At 38.3% G+C, this 16564-nt stretch overlaps 1 pseudogene; it reads right to left on the bottom strand.

The window, feature by feature from the left end:
- Nucleotides 1-1407: 1407 nt before the first annotated feature.
- On the bottom strand, nucleotides 1408-13690 carry LOC127442695 (protein FAM151A-like; annotated as a pseudogene).
- Nucleotides 13691-16564: the final 2874 nt, after the last annotated feature.

Below are 16564 nucleotides of genomic sequence, written 5' to 3'. Positions count from 1 at the left end.
ATCAGAATGCAAGGCAACCTGGTTAGAGAAATCAATGTTCTTTTCATTATAGAAAACATAGGTGTGCAAGAAAAATGCACAAAATAGTGCACAACACAGGAAGTTGGCATCATAGTTTAAATAACCCAGACGTTCAGAAATAATAGTATAAAATAAGAAAACGGCAAAATTCTTCCTAGCCAGTGTTGTAATTTTATCTAAATCAAGTCTATCTACAGTTATCTAGAAATCAATATCTAGAAATGATCAAGTTTATCTAGAAAGTACTCATTTTATATCCAACCGTTTTTATGTATAATCACAAACCCATGCAGATAGAGTCCAGACATTATTGATTGAATTAAGACTGAAAACGCAATATGGCCTTGCGCGATAACTAAACAGCTAAAGGCTGCGTTTTAAAATCTGATCATCTGCATTCACCACTTCAGTCAGTGCTGTGTGAGCATGTGGCACCCTCTAGTGGATATGTGCGGTTCACGCTGAGCAGCGCAGCAATATCAAATTATTTATCATTACAATTCAACTCGCAAAGTTTGTCAAAATGATCGCTTCCCAAATGTTGGCTATAGATGCAGTACACTTGAAACACGTCACAGAACAAAGCAATAGTAAGCGATCTATCTGAATAATCATGGTTAAAAAAGTAGCAGTGGATGTTTGATTCTCCCACTAATAGCCTATCCATATGATCTGATATGAAGCGCCCATAACAGTCACATAACTAATGCTTTATTAGGAGTATTTAAAGAAAAGAAAGGCGACTGTTCATCAACATGCACAGAACGGCGAGGCCAGTTATGGTCTGATTAAGCCGTTGTATACATGCATGATGGATGAAGTTGAGCTACAATCACACTGTACAATCATACGGGAAATATTACCATGCTCTTTTATATCAGTCTCCATGTTGTTAACCTGTTACGTTCATTTGGAGCGTGCACACGTGCAGCTAATCAGATTGGAGGCGGCATCAAGCCAAGCACTGTGAAAAAAATGTATCCTCCTTATTCAGCCTTTGGTGGATTGACGACACATCTAACTATAGCGTTTGCTAATATTCTTATGCAAAACCTTGATTCGTCAAAACATAAATTCTCATTTATTGATAAAATAAAAAAAAAAATCACCCAGCTCTAATTTGAATTATTTTTAATTGTAACCTGTCATGTCCACATCAGTGCATGTTTACACTTTTTCAAAAATAATTAAATCTCTAAAAATGTTATCTTAAATAATAAAGTTATGCACAGTTTCACATAAAACAAAATGTCAATGTACCGGTAGATTTTAATGTATATATCTAGTCTAGCGCTACATAAACAGCACTGTTATTCAGAAATTCCTTTGGTAAAATAATATTTCTTGGAACCTTGATGATGTATTACTGTGATTTTTATATTGTTCATATGGCTATAAAGTATGATCTTTATTCAGACAGCTTTGCTACATACTGTCTGTACTTATTAGGCATGTTGTAGAAGCTCCGCTGTCTTTTCCCTGCTCGGATGGACATTAAGCTTGGAGTCCCAGTATTGAGGCCTCTTTCCTCTGCCCAATACTCCACAGTTAGTGAGAAGTGTGACTGAGTGTGGATGAGACTTCAATATCCAGCCATAGACCTGTCTAGGACTTCAGCCTGCAGCTGCAGTGAAACATCCTGCCAGGCCTCCTGGAAGAGCTGCACCATGTGCTCCACCAACTGTGGTGTGTAGCCTTCTTTAACAGCTTCTTAAGGCCAACCTGGAGCCAGAGTATGGAAAGCTCCATGGGCTCCAATGTTGATCCAGGTGGGTTGGTGCTGCAGGTCGCTGTCATAGGCCTGGTGGAGGAGCTCCAGTGAGGGGATGAGCTGACTCTGGGACTTTATCTTTAAGTAGAGTCCCCATGGCTTCTTGGAGGCAAGAATCAGCTCCAGGCAGTCCTGAAGGGGTAGCTCAGGTTGGGAGCACTGAAGGACAGGAATATTTGGTTGACCTGTCCCAGACATTACTGGGATCACCAGCATTCCTCCAGGGCTGTCTGCAAAGACCTTGCATTAACATTGATCAAGATCTATGCACTGCACTGTTCTTTGTTAGTATTTCTGCAGTATCAGTCTGTCTGAAACTGATAACAGTTGCACACCTTTGAGTAGAGATTGCAAAGGTTCTTTGTCAGTCACCCTCTCCCACTGGATGTTGAGACCATCACTGTTCACAGGCCTGAAATATTCAACTATGTCTCCACCTGGATAGAATTTCTGGGTCTGTTGCTCTGCTCTGAAACAAGCAAGAATATGTCTGGGTTAATCCATACACACAATAGATGAGGTGTAGTATGCAAGAGTTTGAGGCACTCACTAGCAGCAGCTTTTTGTTATTAACAATTTGTATTGATTCCCTTCACCCACCCGAGACCAACACACACCCCAGTGGTCATAAATATTAGAAACATTAAAAATACACAGAACACACACACACACACACACAAAAACACAAAAATTATACTTTAAAAAACAATAAAATTGCACACACATTTAAAACTAGAGATCCCTCTCCACTGCCCCTCCCTGAGAGTCTTCCAAAAAGACCAAATATCTGCCCCATTTCCTATCAAATAACCCCAGATTACCTAGCCTTCTATACGACATCTCCTCAAATTCCACTGCCCTGTCCATCTCTGTGCACCACTCTCGAAATGAGGGCGCTCCAGCTGACTTCCATCCCCTGAGAATAACCCATCTGCCAATCAATAATGGCCAGGACCCAATTCTTTATGTATTTATCCCCTATATTAATGACTGCCCCATCGCCTAAAATACAGAGTCTCTGGCAAAATGAAATTTGAGTGCCCAATACGTCACACATAAAACTCTGAACTCTCAACAAACTTCTTGGATCTTAACACACCACCAAAAATCTTAAATTGCATAAGGCGCCCCTTCACATCTCTAGATTTAGACTTGACGTTTTTTAGAATCCTAGCCCACACTCCCTCCTCCAATACCAAGTTTAAATCTTTCTCCCATAATCTCTTGAGAGAAGCCGAAGCTCCGTCCCCCAGACTCTGAATTAGCAGGTAGTAATACACTGATGCCTCATGACCTTTTCCAAAAGCAGTAATCACCACTCCCAGAGTATCTGCAGCTTTAGGGGGGTGTATACTACTCCCAAAAATAGTACAGAGCATGTGGCGCAGCTGTAAATACCTAAAGAACTGACAACAAAATGTTGAACCAAATTACCAAAATATCTCAACACTCCACTCTAATATAGGTCACAGAGTGTATTAACCTCCCTCACAATCCACTCTGACCAGCAGAAAGGGGACTTATTAAACATAATTTTGGGTTCAGCCACATGCTTGAGGCTACATTTAAATAAATGTCCGAATTAAACACTCTGGACACTTTTGTCCATACCGAGTGCAAATGCGAGATAACGAGGTGTAACTTAACTTCTCCGATTAGTTTGATAGAAAGGCTTTGCAATGGCGAAATAGGGGCAAAAACTTCCTGTTCAATACAAAACCAGGGAGGGGCTCTCTCAGGTGGGAGCGGCCAATAAGCCAAATATCTGAGACCGAATGCATAATAATAAAACAAAATCTTGTCAATCGGCCTTTGTAACTTATTGAAGTGCAATCTGGGACGTTTACCATTCCAAATGAAGGACTTCATTATGCTATCAAATTGCTTGAAATAAGAGAGGAGGACATCTACAGGGAGAGATTGTAGCAGGTAGTTGAATTTTGGAATACAATTCATTTTAATAACATTAACCTTCCTAATCATAGATAAATGTGTAATGAAGTCCACCTGCCCACATCGCTCAAAAAACTTTTTATTAAAGGGTCAAAATTAACTCTAACTAAACCACACAAATTTGCTGGGAATAAAATCCCCAAATACTTAATGCCCTGTTTGGGCCACTGGAAGGCACCTGGCTTAAAAGCCGTTACTGGGCAGTACGCTGTTAGAGCCAAAGCTTCGGATTTAGACCAATTGACTGTGTATCCTAAGAACTTAGAAAAGGAATTAATAATTCTGTGGAGGCAAGGCATAGATCTAGTAGGTTCAGAGACAAATAATAAAATATCATCTGCGTAAAGCAAAAGCTTATGCGCCACACCTCCCGCCACCACCCCTGGAAAATCATCCTCCTTTCTTATTGCGGCTGCTAATGGTTCTAGGGCAAGACAGAACAATAATGGGGAAAAAGGGCAACCCTGCCGGGTGCCCCTATCCAAAGTAAAATAATCTGAAATTAATCCATTTGTTTGTAACACCGCTACCGAGTGTCTATGAAGTAACTTAATCCACCCAATAAAAGTATTCCCGAACCCGTACATTTCCAAAATCTTAAAAAGATAATCCCATTCTACCATATCAAATGTCTTTTCGGCATCAAGTGAAATGGCAGCGACCGGAGTCTGATCATTCGCCACTGCCCATATGACATTACTGAAACGCCTAATGTTATCAGAAGAGTTACGGCCCCGAATAAATCCCACCTGATCTATATGTATAAGAGATGTCTGATAACTTTACTTAATCGGTTAGTCCAAATTTTTGACAATATTTTAATGTCTAGCTGGATCAGGGAAATTGGACGGTAACTCTTACACTCGCTTGGATCTTTGTCGTTTTTAAGAATCAGACTGATCTGGGCTTGTGTCATGGTTGGCGGAAGCTTTCCATTCTTTAATGATTCAGTATAAACTTCTAACAAAAGTGGAGCCAGTTCTGTAGCATAAGATCTAAAAAAGTCATCTGGCCCCGGAGCCTTGCCTGTAGGTAAGGCCTTAATTACCTTGCTGAGCTCCTCCAAGGTTATCTCAGAATCAAGAGCGTTTTTTTGCTCAATCGTCAGTTTAGGATGATCTAATGGTTCCACAAAGTTTCTAATATCCTTATCAGTAGACGAAGACGTGGAACTATAAAGATCAAGACAGAATTCTTTAAAGCATTATTAATATCAATGGCTGAAGTAAATATATCACCACCAGCAGATTTCACTGATGGAATGGTAGAAAAAGACTCTCTCCATTTTATATATCTCACTAAAAGCTTCTTTGAACAGTGAAAGCATAGGCTCGTAGGTGTCGTAATAGATGTGCTGAGGGTTGCTGTTGTCTCTGATGAATAGAAGATCATTCAAGGTGGGGTTCTCCTTCCCTTGCCACAGTGTTAAGCTGAACCTGAATCATAACCAATAGATAGTACACATCGTTTTAAACTAGATTTTAGTTGAGATTTTCTGAAGAAAATTTGAGAGATGATTATGCAAAACTGCCTGCCACAATGCTAGGGTGGTTGTTCTGAGTGGTTGCTTACTGGCCCAAGTCTCAATGGTATTCTGGAGCCGTATTTACAAGACTTCCTAACTACTAATTTCTTATTTTTTTATCCCAAGAAAATAAAATAAAATAAAATATATTTTGTATTGGTGTGTTTCTTCAGCTTTTAGCACTGTGGACTTCAGAAGTCTGGTTACATTTTGTTTCCCACTTTTGCTATTTTTTAATTTTTATTTTTTATCTGTTAACAATGGTCAACTGTATATGTACATGCACTACATGAGATTTATGTCATTTTTGTCATGAAAATGTCATTGTGTAATTTCCAAATCACAAATAATTTATATTATATTAATAGAACTCCATGGTGGAAATGAATGTATGGATGTTACATAGTGCTTTTCTGACACTACACTCAAAGCACTTTACACAGTGAACAAGGGACTCTCCTCAACCAGTGTGCAGCATCCGCCTGGATGATGCAACAGCAGCCACAGTGCATCAGTACACTCACCTGCTATTGGTGGAGAGGAGAGAGTAGAGTTATAGAGCCAGTTAGTGGATGGGGATTGTTAGGAGGCCATGATTGAGATGGGCCAATTTAGCCAGGACACCAGGGTTACACCCCTACTCTTTACAAAAAGTGATCTAGGATTTTTAACAATCACAGAGAGTCAGGACCTCAGTTTAACATCTCATCTGACAGACAGTGGCTTTTTACAGTATAGTGTCCCCATCACTATGCTGGGGCATTAGGGCCACACAGACCTCAGGGTAAGCACCCCCTGCTCGCCTCTCTAATACCTCTTCCAGCAGCAACCTTAGTTTTCCCCAAGAGGTCTCCCATCCAGGTACTGACCAGGCTCAACACTGCTTAGCTTCAGTGGGCAACCAGTCTTGAGCTACAGGGTGATATGGCTGCTGGTGAAATGGCAAAATTGGGCCGACCCTTTTGTCTTGCTAAGGCTAATTTCAAAGCTAACATTTAAGTTAAGCTAACAACTACACTGAAAGTACACTAGCTGAGACAGTGGTAAAGTTGTAATTTAAAAAAAATCATAGAAATCATTTTTACACTTTTTATGTTTATTTCACTCTTTGTTGAGATTTTAATAGTTTTAAAAATGTAATAATTTGTATTTTTATAATAGATTTTCATAGTTCAACATTAAATGTCCAGATCTGGGACAAGGCTAAAACAATCAAATCTACATTAAAGGCATTAAAAAAATTTTTTTTTTTAAAAATGAAGGTCTGACAAAAAGTTTCCAAATCAGTTTTAATGTGACTTTCATATAACAAAAAGAAAAATATTGAAATCTGTTCATTTTAATAAAAAAATATATATATATATATAATTTATAGAATATTATAAACTTCTTATAATTTATTTACGAACTTTCTACGTTTCTTAAGATTTTTATGAATCCATCCCCTGGTCCCTAAATAAGGCTCAGACCTACTCCTTCAATGTAAGTCTATGCCATCTCTTCACTATTTGATGTCAAAAGCAGAGAATAATACGATTATATCAAATCTCATGTAAAGTTTTTTATTTATTTTTTTTTATTATTATTTTTTTTTTGCTTTGTCAGATTTTTTAAATAAGCTGATTTTTGGGAGTAATCAGCATATTGGTATGCATATAAATGTGCTCACTGTCCACAGCACAAATGGTCAGGGGTGGAAAGAGTACTGAAAAATCATACTCAAGTAGAAGTACTGTTACTTCCCAAAAAATGTAGTGAGTAGAGTAAAAGTAGCTGTCCTAAAAACTGCTCAAGTAAGAGTAAAAGAGTAGCTCATTTAAAAGTACTCATGAGTAGTGAGTATTGAGTACCGAGTTGCAAAACCTATGCCCCATTATAATGAACACTGTATGCCAACTTTTAAAATACATCACTTATCTATGATAAACACTACATGAATCTGATTCCAAAAAAATAAAAGGGAGACATGATAACAGAAATGAAAAAATTAAAAAGTTATTTTCAATACACTGATCACCATTTTAAATCATAATGTATGAAACAATTACATTAAAATCAGTTTATGTGTAGGGTCTAAATTTCCCTTAATGCCAATAGAGCGCTATTGTTGTGCATAAAACATGTTCAAACAATGCAAGGAATGCAAAAAAATGTAAATAAGCAGGATCACTTGGCACGTCATGTCCTGCACAATAGAGGAGGAAGAGAAGGCATGGGAAAAGTTGTTTAGTACAGGGGCTACATCATGCTTAAAAAGGAATAATTCACCCAAAAATGAAAATTCTCTCATCATTTACTCACCCTCATACCATCCTGGATGTGTATGACTTTCTTTCTTCGGCAGAACACAAATTAAGATTTTTAGAAGAATATCTCAGCATTTTGGTCCATAAAGTGAATCGGTGCTAAAATACTGAAGCTCCACAAATCACATAAACCAGCATGAAAGTAGTCTAATCCATGTGCCTCCAGTGGTTTAATCCATGTCTTCAGAAGTGATATGATAGATGTGGTGAGAAACAGATCAATATTTAATTCCCTTTTTACTATTAATTCTCCTCCCTGCTCAGTCAATCTCCACTTTAAATTTCACATTGTTCTTCTTTTGTTTTTGATGATTCACATTCTTCATGCATATCGCCATCTACTGGGTAGAGAGAAGAATTTCTAGCAAAAATGGACTTAAATATTGATCTGTTTCTCACCCACACCTGTCATGGATTAAACCACTGGAGTTGTATGTATTACTTTTATGCTGCTTTTATGTGCTTTTTGGAGCGTCAAAATTTTGGCACCCCTTCACTTACATTGAATGGACCTACAGAGCTTCTTCTAAAAATCTAAATTTGTGTTCTGAAGAAAGAAAGTCATAGACAGATAGCATGAGGGTGAGTAAATGATAAGAGAATTTTCATTTTTTTGTGAATTATTTCTTTAAGTAGCACATGGGGGGCCACATTGTCCTTCTTTTGAGATACAATGTTCAACATTGATTTAGTTCTTGTATCTTTTAAGGCCAGAAATAGTTGTGTTCTCATTCTCATGCATGATGCACAATTTTCTGAAGTTTGTGATTGGTGGACTGTTCTGCCTGAAGTATTGCTCTACAAGTGTTGATACTTTTCTATCTTTATAAAGGCTAAGCATAATTATAAATTATTTTATCATCTCTACTTTCCTGGTAATTATACCAATTAACACACCCTACATCAGGGGTCGGTATTATTAAAAAACAAACAATATTTAAAAAAAACAAATATATATATATATATATATATATATATATATATATATATATATATATATATATATTATTAAAAATGTCACAATTTTATTCTGTTACATTAATACTTTTAAAGCTACTCAAGTTATTCAGCCAAAAGTAGTGAGTGATTTTCTTGTTTCCTTGTTATTGCTGTTTGATTAATAGCCTTTATATGACATAAGCCTACTAGACAGTGCTCAATTCGGTTACATGTACACTTCAAGTCCAACATGCAAATATGCTTTTTGTCCCACTGTTGAAGTTCACTTGAGACATAAACGACTGTGTTTACATTAAGGGGCCGTTTACATGACAACGTTTTCAACAAAAAACAGAAAACTTTTTATGTGTTTTGGCTGTTCGTTTACACGACAACGGCGTTTTGGGGCCTGAAAAAGCAAAGTTTTGAAAACGGGTTTCAAAGTGCACGTTTCTGAAAATGATGCCTTTATCGTCTCCGTGTAAACATACAAAAATGCGAATTTGTGAAAACGATGACGTCATGCGCACGCGTATTACGTGTTCAGTCTATTGGCATGTGCGCGAGTACTTCAAAACAACGCGCGAGACATTCAAAACTACAGTGGTGGACTACAGGACTGTGTTTGTGCTGCTCAAGATTTTAAGTTTATTGACGCTTCTCCAGCAAAGTAATTGTAGTAATAAAGCAACCTCATCGTCCGTCCAGACAAAATTGCTCGATGCTTTCGCCACCCTTCATTGGCTGTGTCTCGTTTGGAAGGCTGTATCCTGCGGAGGTCGCATTTGTCGGCCGCATACGTCATCAAGGCTGTCTAGTTTCAGAAAAGCGAGTAGGACACTCCGAATGCAGCCTTCGAATGCGACCTTCTTTCATGGGAATTCGGAGGATGCATGAGGTGTATCCTTCATGGGCACTCACAACCCACAATACTTTGCTTCAACGGAAATGTAAAAAAAAAATGTCCGTAAATATTATGTTCAAACGCAAGGAATGTTAATTCCCAAGTTGAAGTACCTCAGTAGATGGGTGCAGAGCATATAATATGTATAATTATATTAATATATAATTAAAATAAAATATTAGACTAAAAGTACACCTGTAAAATCTATACACCATTATAACGCTCCTAAAATGTACCTCAAACATTCCCTTCTAAAGGGACTTTGTTCCCTTCTCACTCAAAGCGCTCGCGCTTGTTAAAGAGTGGCGTGCTGTCATAGCAACCATGTTACGTTCCAACGTTTAATCGAGACTTGTTTAAAGGAGGACGCTTAGTATACTGCAGCCTTCAAAGGATACGTCCTACCTAGCACGCAGCCTTCCAAATGAAACACAGCCATTGTTTGTAGACACCGTTCTGTGGAAGAATGCTTGTGTGCACAGGCGCGTAGTTTACAAAGTGACATCGCCAACTACTGGCCTGGCACGCATAATACAGCATTTTTAGTCGTTTTCGCGCATTTCAAAAACGCAAAGGTTTTTAGTACATCGTTGTCGTGTAAACGTACCCTAAATCCTCACCAAGACGGGCATTGGCGGAATTATAAAGTGTATTTGATCGTTTAGGCGCGAACCCGCAATAGCGCTCTCGGAACACACGCGCATGTAAAGCGTGCAAACATTAACCGCCTGTCAATCAAACAGCGCGCAGCTACAGATGTCAGGAAATAAAAAGTCAATCTTTTATATTTCATCTAGATCAACCAACCAGTGGTGCTCTTGTTATCGCGATTGATGTAATGAACTCCCCTGTTCTAGATGTAGAGCATAGGCTAAATATTGAAAATTACTCAAAAGTTTGATGGAGGACATCTCTCTTTTTTCTGATAAATATATAAATATATATAACATTGCATTAATCTCTCACATTGACCCAATAATCTCAGTGATAGATAGTTAAATTACAGGCTACGTTATAGACACACGAATCTAGTAAGCAGAAATATTACATTTACCTTGATATGTTTCATCAAATTAGAGGCAGGATTAATGCTGATATCTGGCTTGAGCCAGTTAAACTCACATGACACAATCAAGCAATTTGCCCTTTTCACTGTGAAAAGCCCTTTCAGGTGCGGCTGTGATGTTCAGGTGTTGAACAGTGCTTGAGGCATCCTCCACAGCTGGCACCAGATCTACAGCTGCTGTTTAATTTTTTTTTTTTTTACATGTGATTTGATTTGACGGGAGTCATGAGACTCTCCCTTGCCAATCATGTTGATAGATAAAAATAAAATCAGGACAGGGAAGTAGCGAACACAGAAGGTGGGAGATATTATAAAATATACTCAAGTAAAAGTATAAAAATTTAAAACTACTTAAAAAAAAGTACAATTCTTGGGAAAAAGTAGTTAATTACAATAATGTGAGTATTTGTTACTTTACACCCCTGCAAATGGTGTGGGACAAGATAAATGCCAAAGTCTACTTCTTAGCATTAGAGGTTTGTATTAGCAATAGCAAATTAATAGTTGCCATCGCCAGCATCACTAACTAATTTTTCCAGCTGACATATAAATGCAATGAACTGAGGACTAACATAACTGCTCAGATGTGGCAAACCATTCTTGGCCATCAAAGCAGTTAAGTACATCTGCTCTACAGTGCTGTGAGTGTATGTCACATTGGGGAAGATGGAAAGGTTCAGAACCTTCCATCCTGGAGAGATGGTGACATCAGGAAATTTACTCTGAATCAGCCCAAAAAAACCTTGTTATGAAAGTAAAATAAACACCGTTAACTACTAAAATAAGACCTTAAACATTAAATAGACACACAGTTCTAATGTTCAGAATATAATATTTGTAAAAATAGTCTAAATCATAAAGTAAATTCAATAGCTTAATAGCAAAAGAACTAACGTTTTACTATACTCTTACGCTGAGGCATTGACTGTTGGCCAGAAATTAGGGACATTAGGTCCAGCTGATTCCTGCAGATATGGGTCAGGAGCTTCAGTTAATGTTCACATCACCCATCAGAATGGGGAAACAAATGTGATCTCTGTGATTTCGTCCATGGCATGATTGTTGGTGCCAGACTGGCTGGTTTGAGTATTTCTGTAACTCCTGATCTCCTGGGATTTTCACACACAACAGTCTCTAAAGTTTACTCAGAATGGTGCCAAAAACAAAAAACATCCAGTGAGCGGCAGTTCTGTGGGTGAAAATGCCTTTTTGATGAGAGAGGTCAACGGAGAATGGCCAGACTGGTTCAAGTTGACAGAAAGGCTATGGTAAACTATGGTAAAGTTTTAAAGATATTAGAATATTCATTTATTCAGTAATAATTTGTTATCAGCAGTTCTCTTAACACTAGTTGTATATCTCACATCTAACTTGCTCAGGAAGGCTGTTTCTATCTTATGTACATTTGAAGTCAGAAGTTTACATACACCTTATCCAAATACATTTAAACTCAGTTTTTCACAATTCCTGACATTTAATCATAGAAAACATTCCCTGTCTTAGGTCAGTTAGGATCACTACTTTATTTTAAGAATGTGAAATGTCAGAATAATTGTAGAGAGAATGATTTATTTCAGCTTTTATTACTTTCATCACATTCCCAGTAGGTCAGAAGTTTACATACACTTTGTTAGTATTTGGTAGCATTGCTTTTAAATTGTTTAACTTGGGTCAAACATTTTGGGTAGCCTTCCACAAGCTTCTCACAATAAGTTGCTGTAATTTTGGCCCATTCCTCCAGACAGAACTGGTGTAGCTGAGTCAGGTTTGAAGGCCTCCTTGCTCACACCTGCTTTTTCAGTTCTGCCCACAAATTTTTCAGATTGAGGTCAGGGCTTTGTGATGGCCACTCCAATACTTTGACTTTGTTGTCCTTAAGCCATTTTGCCACAACTTTGGAGGTATGCTTGGGGTCATTGTCCATTTGGAAGACCGTTTGCGACCGAGCTTTAACTTCCTGGCTGATGTCTTGAGATGTTGCTTCAATATATCCACATAATTTTCCTTCCTCATGATGCCATCTATTTTGCGAAGTGCACCAGTCCCTCCTGCAGCAAAGCACCCCCACAACATGACGTTGCCACCCCCATGCTTCACGGATAGGATAGTGTTCTTCGGCTTGTAAGTCTCACCCTATTCCCTCCAAAAAAAACGATGGTCATTATGGCCAAACAGTCCACTTTTTGTTTCATCAGACCAGAGGACATTTCTCCAAAAAGTAAGATCTTTGTCCCCATGTGCACTTGCTTTTTTTTATGGCAGTTTTGGAGCATTGGCTTCTTCCTTGCTGAGCAGCTTTTCTGGTTATGTCGATATAGGACTCATTTTACTGTGGATATAGATACTTGTCTACCTGTTTCCTCCAGCATCTTCACAAGGTCCTTTGCTGTTGTTCTGGGATTGATTTGCACTTTTCACACCAAACTACGTTCATCTCTAGGAGACAGAATGAGTCTCCTTCCTGAGCGGTATGATGGCTGTGTGGTCCCATGGTGTTTATACTTGCCTATTATTGTTTGTACAGGTGAATGTGGTACCTTCAGGCATTTGAAAATTGCTCCCAAGGATGAACCAGACTTGTGGAGGTCCACAGTTTTTTTTTTCTGAGGTCTTGGTTGATTACTTTTGATTTTCCCATGATGTCAAGCAAAGAGGCACTGAGTTTGAAGGTAAGCCTTAAAATACATCCACAGGTACACCTCCAATTCAGGACACCTCCTATCAGAAGCTAATTGCCTAAAGGCTTGACATGATTTTCTAGAATTTGCTAGAAGCTGCTTAAAGGCACAGTTAACTTAGTGTATGTAAACTTCTGACCCACTGGAATTGCATCTGTAAACAATTGTTGGAAAAATTACTCGTGTCATGCACAAAGTAGATGTCCTAAACGACTTGCCAAAACTATAGTTTGCTAATATTAAATCTGTGGAGTGGTTAAAAAATGAGTTTTAATGACTTCAACCTAAGTGTATGTGAACTTCTGATTTCAATTGTAATTGCTATTGATTGATTACATTGTTTGAAGCTCAACCTTGAACTAAGGTTTACAATAAAACAACAGATCTAGACTTGTAGTGGATACTGTAATCACTCTTACTGTTCAGTGCCTTGTTCATCTCAGATTTACTGTTGGATGCATGGTACCAAGTTGCAAAAGGGCGATCAGAAAGTCAAGCATATCTCCACCAGTTGGAAAAGGCTCCATGTTGCCTGAAGCATCTAGTATCAATCATGGACAATCAGTATCCACAATTTAGAAAATATTTTACAGAAACATCATAATTTAAAATGTTAATTCCTCAGAAACGGCATACAATGTCATGATAATATACAATGCATATACATTATACTTTAATGAGTGCAAGTTTGATCAAATTATTAACACCTTTCAGTGCTCCACAGAAATGCTTTTGATTCCTTTCTTTCTCACTCTTCATCCTCCTCATTTTTGCATTTCTTTTTTTTTTTTTTTATCTTACATTGCTCTGCAATATCAGATCTCCTCAATGTTTCTTTTATGAATGCCAGATAAACATGTGTAAGGTTTAGGATCACTTTGAGAGTGCAAGGTATTTTTTTGTTTTGTTTGTTTGTTCTGAGGTCTAATCCAGTGCATTTCACTGCCCTTTATCTGGAGACCATAAAATGATGTGATATAACGTACTGTAACCGCTGTAACTGCACTTTGCATTCTTGCCATTCTATTTATTTATTTATTTTTGCAAGAAAATGAAAATAGTAGCTTTGGTTAAATAACCTATTCAATAATAATAATAAAAAACTCTTAATGCTTGTTTTTATCAGTTTAACTGTCAATGGAGATTTTCCACATGTTTTTAGGCCCTAAAAACACTTGCTTTCACTTGCAAATGTTAAACGTGCAGCAGCACACTACATATGTACAGTACATTAAAATATTTACTTTACATCAAATAAGACTGAACACATTATGAAATCAATGCATTTTTTTATCACTTCATAAAAAAGTATAGAATACGTTAATGGAGCAGTCCTGTGCTATGCTATCAGAAAGAGAGAATGTTGCTATCTGATTTTCTTATCTAGTGCAGTTTGTGGCCTGTTGGAAATTTTTTCAGGTAGAATGAGTCTTATCTTCCTCTTTGGTGAGCCATCGGCTGAAGTTACATATTCTTGGATAACAGGTGCAGCAGAGCTCATCAGGTCTGAACTGCTGGACTGATCCACCAGGTCCTGTTGAGCAGTGATTTCACTATTTAATCTTAGCGTCAGTGGGAGTGTTGGAGGCATAGAGCTCAGGCTTTGAGCATCAGAACAACTGCTGAAGATAGAGTCTACCAAACTTTCAGTTTGCAGAGCTTCCCCTTCAGCAGGAATATTTTCTGGCCCTTGTCCAGATTCAGTTGGGCCAACACTATTTGAACTTTCTTGAGTGACTTCATCGGTATCTTTGGACTCTTTGTGTTCTTTTTTAGAAAGCTTTACTTTATTGGATGCTTTTTCCTTTTTAGCATGTTTTGTTTTAGAGGTTGATGTTTCCTGGTCCACAGTATCTGCTTTCTCATTCTCATTCTCTGAGCCTTCACTGTTATCCTTTGTTTTATTGTTGGTTTTCTCTTTTTTGGGTTTGTGCTCAAGATCTTTTTTGTCCTTTTTGCTTCTCAGTTTTTCTTTCTTAGCCTTTTTAGACACGTTGCCCTCTTCATTCTCTTCTTGATCACCAGACTTGGGATGAACTCTGTTTTTTCGAAGAGGATTTAAATTAAATTTAACTTTCAGTGTCCTCTTTGCCTGTGCTCTTGTTTTGTTGGTTTTAAAATGTCCTTGTGTGCTACTTTTTTTCTTATCCAACTTGTGGTTGCTCTTCTGCACAGCTGTTTTAGAGCTTTTTGTCCTACTCTCTTTGCTGAGTTTGTCAGCTGGTGTGGTGAGGACTCGTACCTCAGACCCAGCTAGATCAAAAGTAACACTCCTTTGAGAGGCTAACTTAAAACCCAGCTTGTTGGCTTGACTCTTACCACGTCCCCTAGGGCAAGACTTGTTATAACCTGAGATGTCTCTGTATAGTATAGCATCATACAGGTTTGCTCCATTTTTAAGTGTGTTCTCTGAGTGATTTTGAAATGGAAAGCTCTGGTTATTACTCCCAGCTTGCCTATATTTATAAGTCTGATGACAGTGCAGACAGCTGATGGTTCGGTAAATTGGTTGAGCGCCAACATTTTCGGCCTGGTGTTTTAACAGCGAGTGATTTATGTGCTTTCCGTGAGTTACCAATTCATTGTGCATTTGGTCTGGGGGTCTAAATGGGCCTCTCTGGAGGGCTGCGAAATGATTACTGAGGGCCAGCTGCTGTATTCTGACAGCTGAGATGCCGTTTGAACCCCCACGATGTTGGGAAGAAATATCCTGACTGCCCAAATGTTGGCTTTTAGGAATTCCTTGCCCCCTCTCATTGTGTCTTCGTACACTTGTATCTGTGAACAAAATGGAGCGAAATATTTAAAAATTAACACGTGGGAATGTGCCTAGAATTTAAAAGAGAAAAATGAACTAGATTTTCACAATTTCTGAAGAATAAATCCCTTTGTTCATATTCCTAACCCTAAGCATGAGCAATAATCACAGTGATACATTTCAAAAGAATAGCATGCTTGCTAGTTTACCTTTGATCCTTTGTTGCAACACAGAATGCTGATCATTCCCTTTATGTTGGTGACTAGCCACATAAGTTGGCCAATTATCTTCTCTCTCACACTGTTCACCCATGAGATCGGCTCTCTGCAGGACAATATCTCTTTTTTGTTGTCTTAAAGCAAGGGCTGTTGAGCTGCACTTGTGGCAGGTGAAATTATTCTCCACTGTGTCTGGCCCCATTTGACTAGGGGAGTCCTCTCTGTCCCAGGGCTGAAGGGGTTTGTAGTTGCTGTTGTACAGAGCATGACTCATCGATAGAGTGTCCTTTCCTTCACAGAAATTCCACTGGGCTGTTTCTAGGCTAGATGTGTTACATTTCCTGGCTCCGGTTTCCTCCTGTACCTGTTTAAACCTCTTACTGAGTTTGTGGTATGCAATGGCAATTATTCCCAGGGTAATCCCA

The sequence above is a fragment of the Myxocyprinus asiaticus genome, chromosome 6, assembly GCF_019703515.2.
Source record: "Myxocyprinus asiaticus isolate MX2 ecotype Aquarium Trade chromosome 6, UBuf_Myxa_2, whole genome shotgun sequence".
NCBI classification, from domain to species: domain Eukaryota; kingdom Metazoa; phylum Chordata; class Actinopteri; order Cypriniformes; family Catostomidae; genus Myxocyprinus; species Myxocyprinus asiaticus.
The sequence above is the reverse complement of the archived record's forward strand: the minus strand, read 5'-3'. Positions and strand labels throughout refer to the sequence as shown.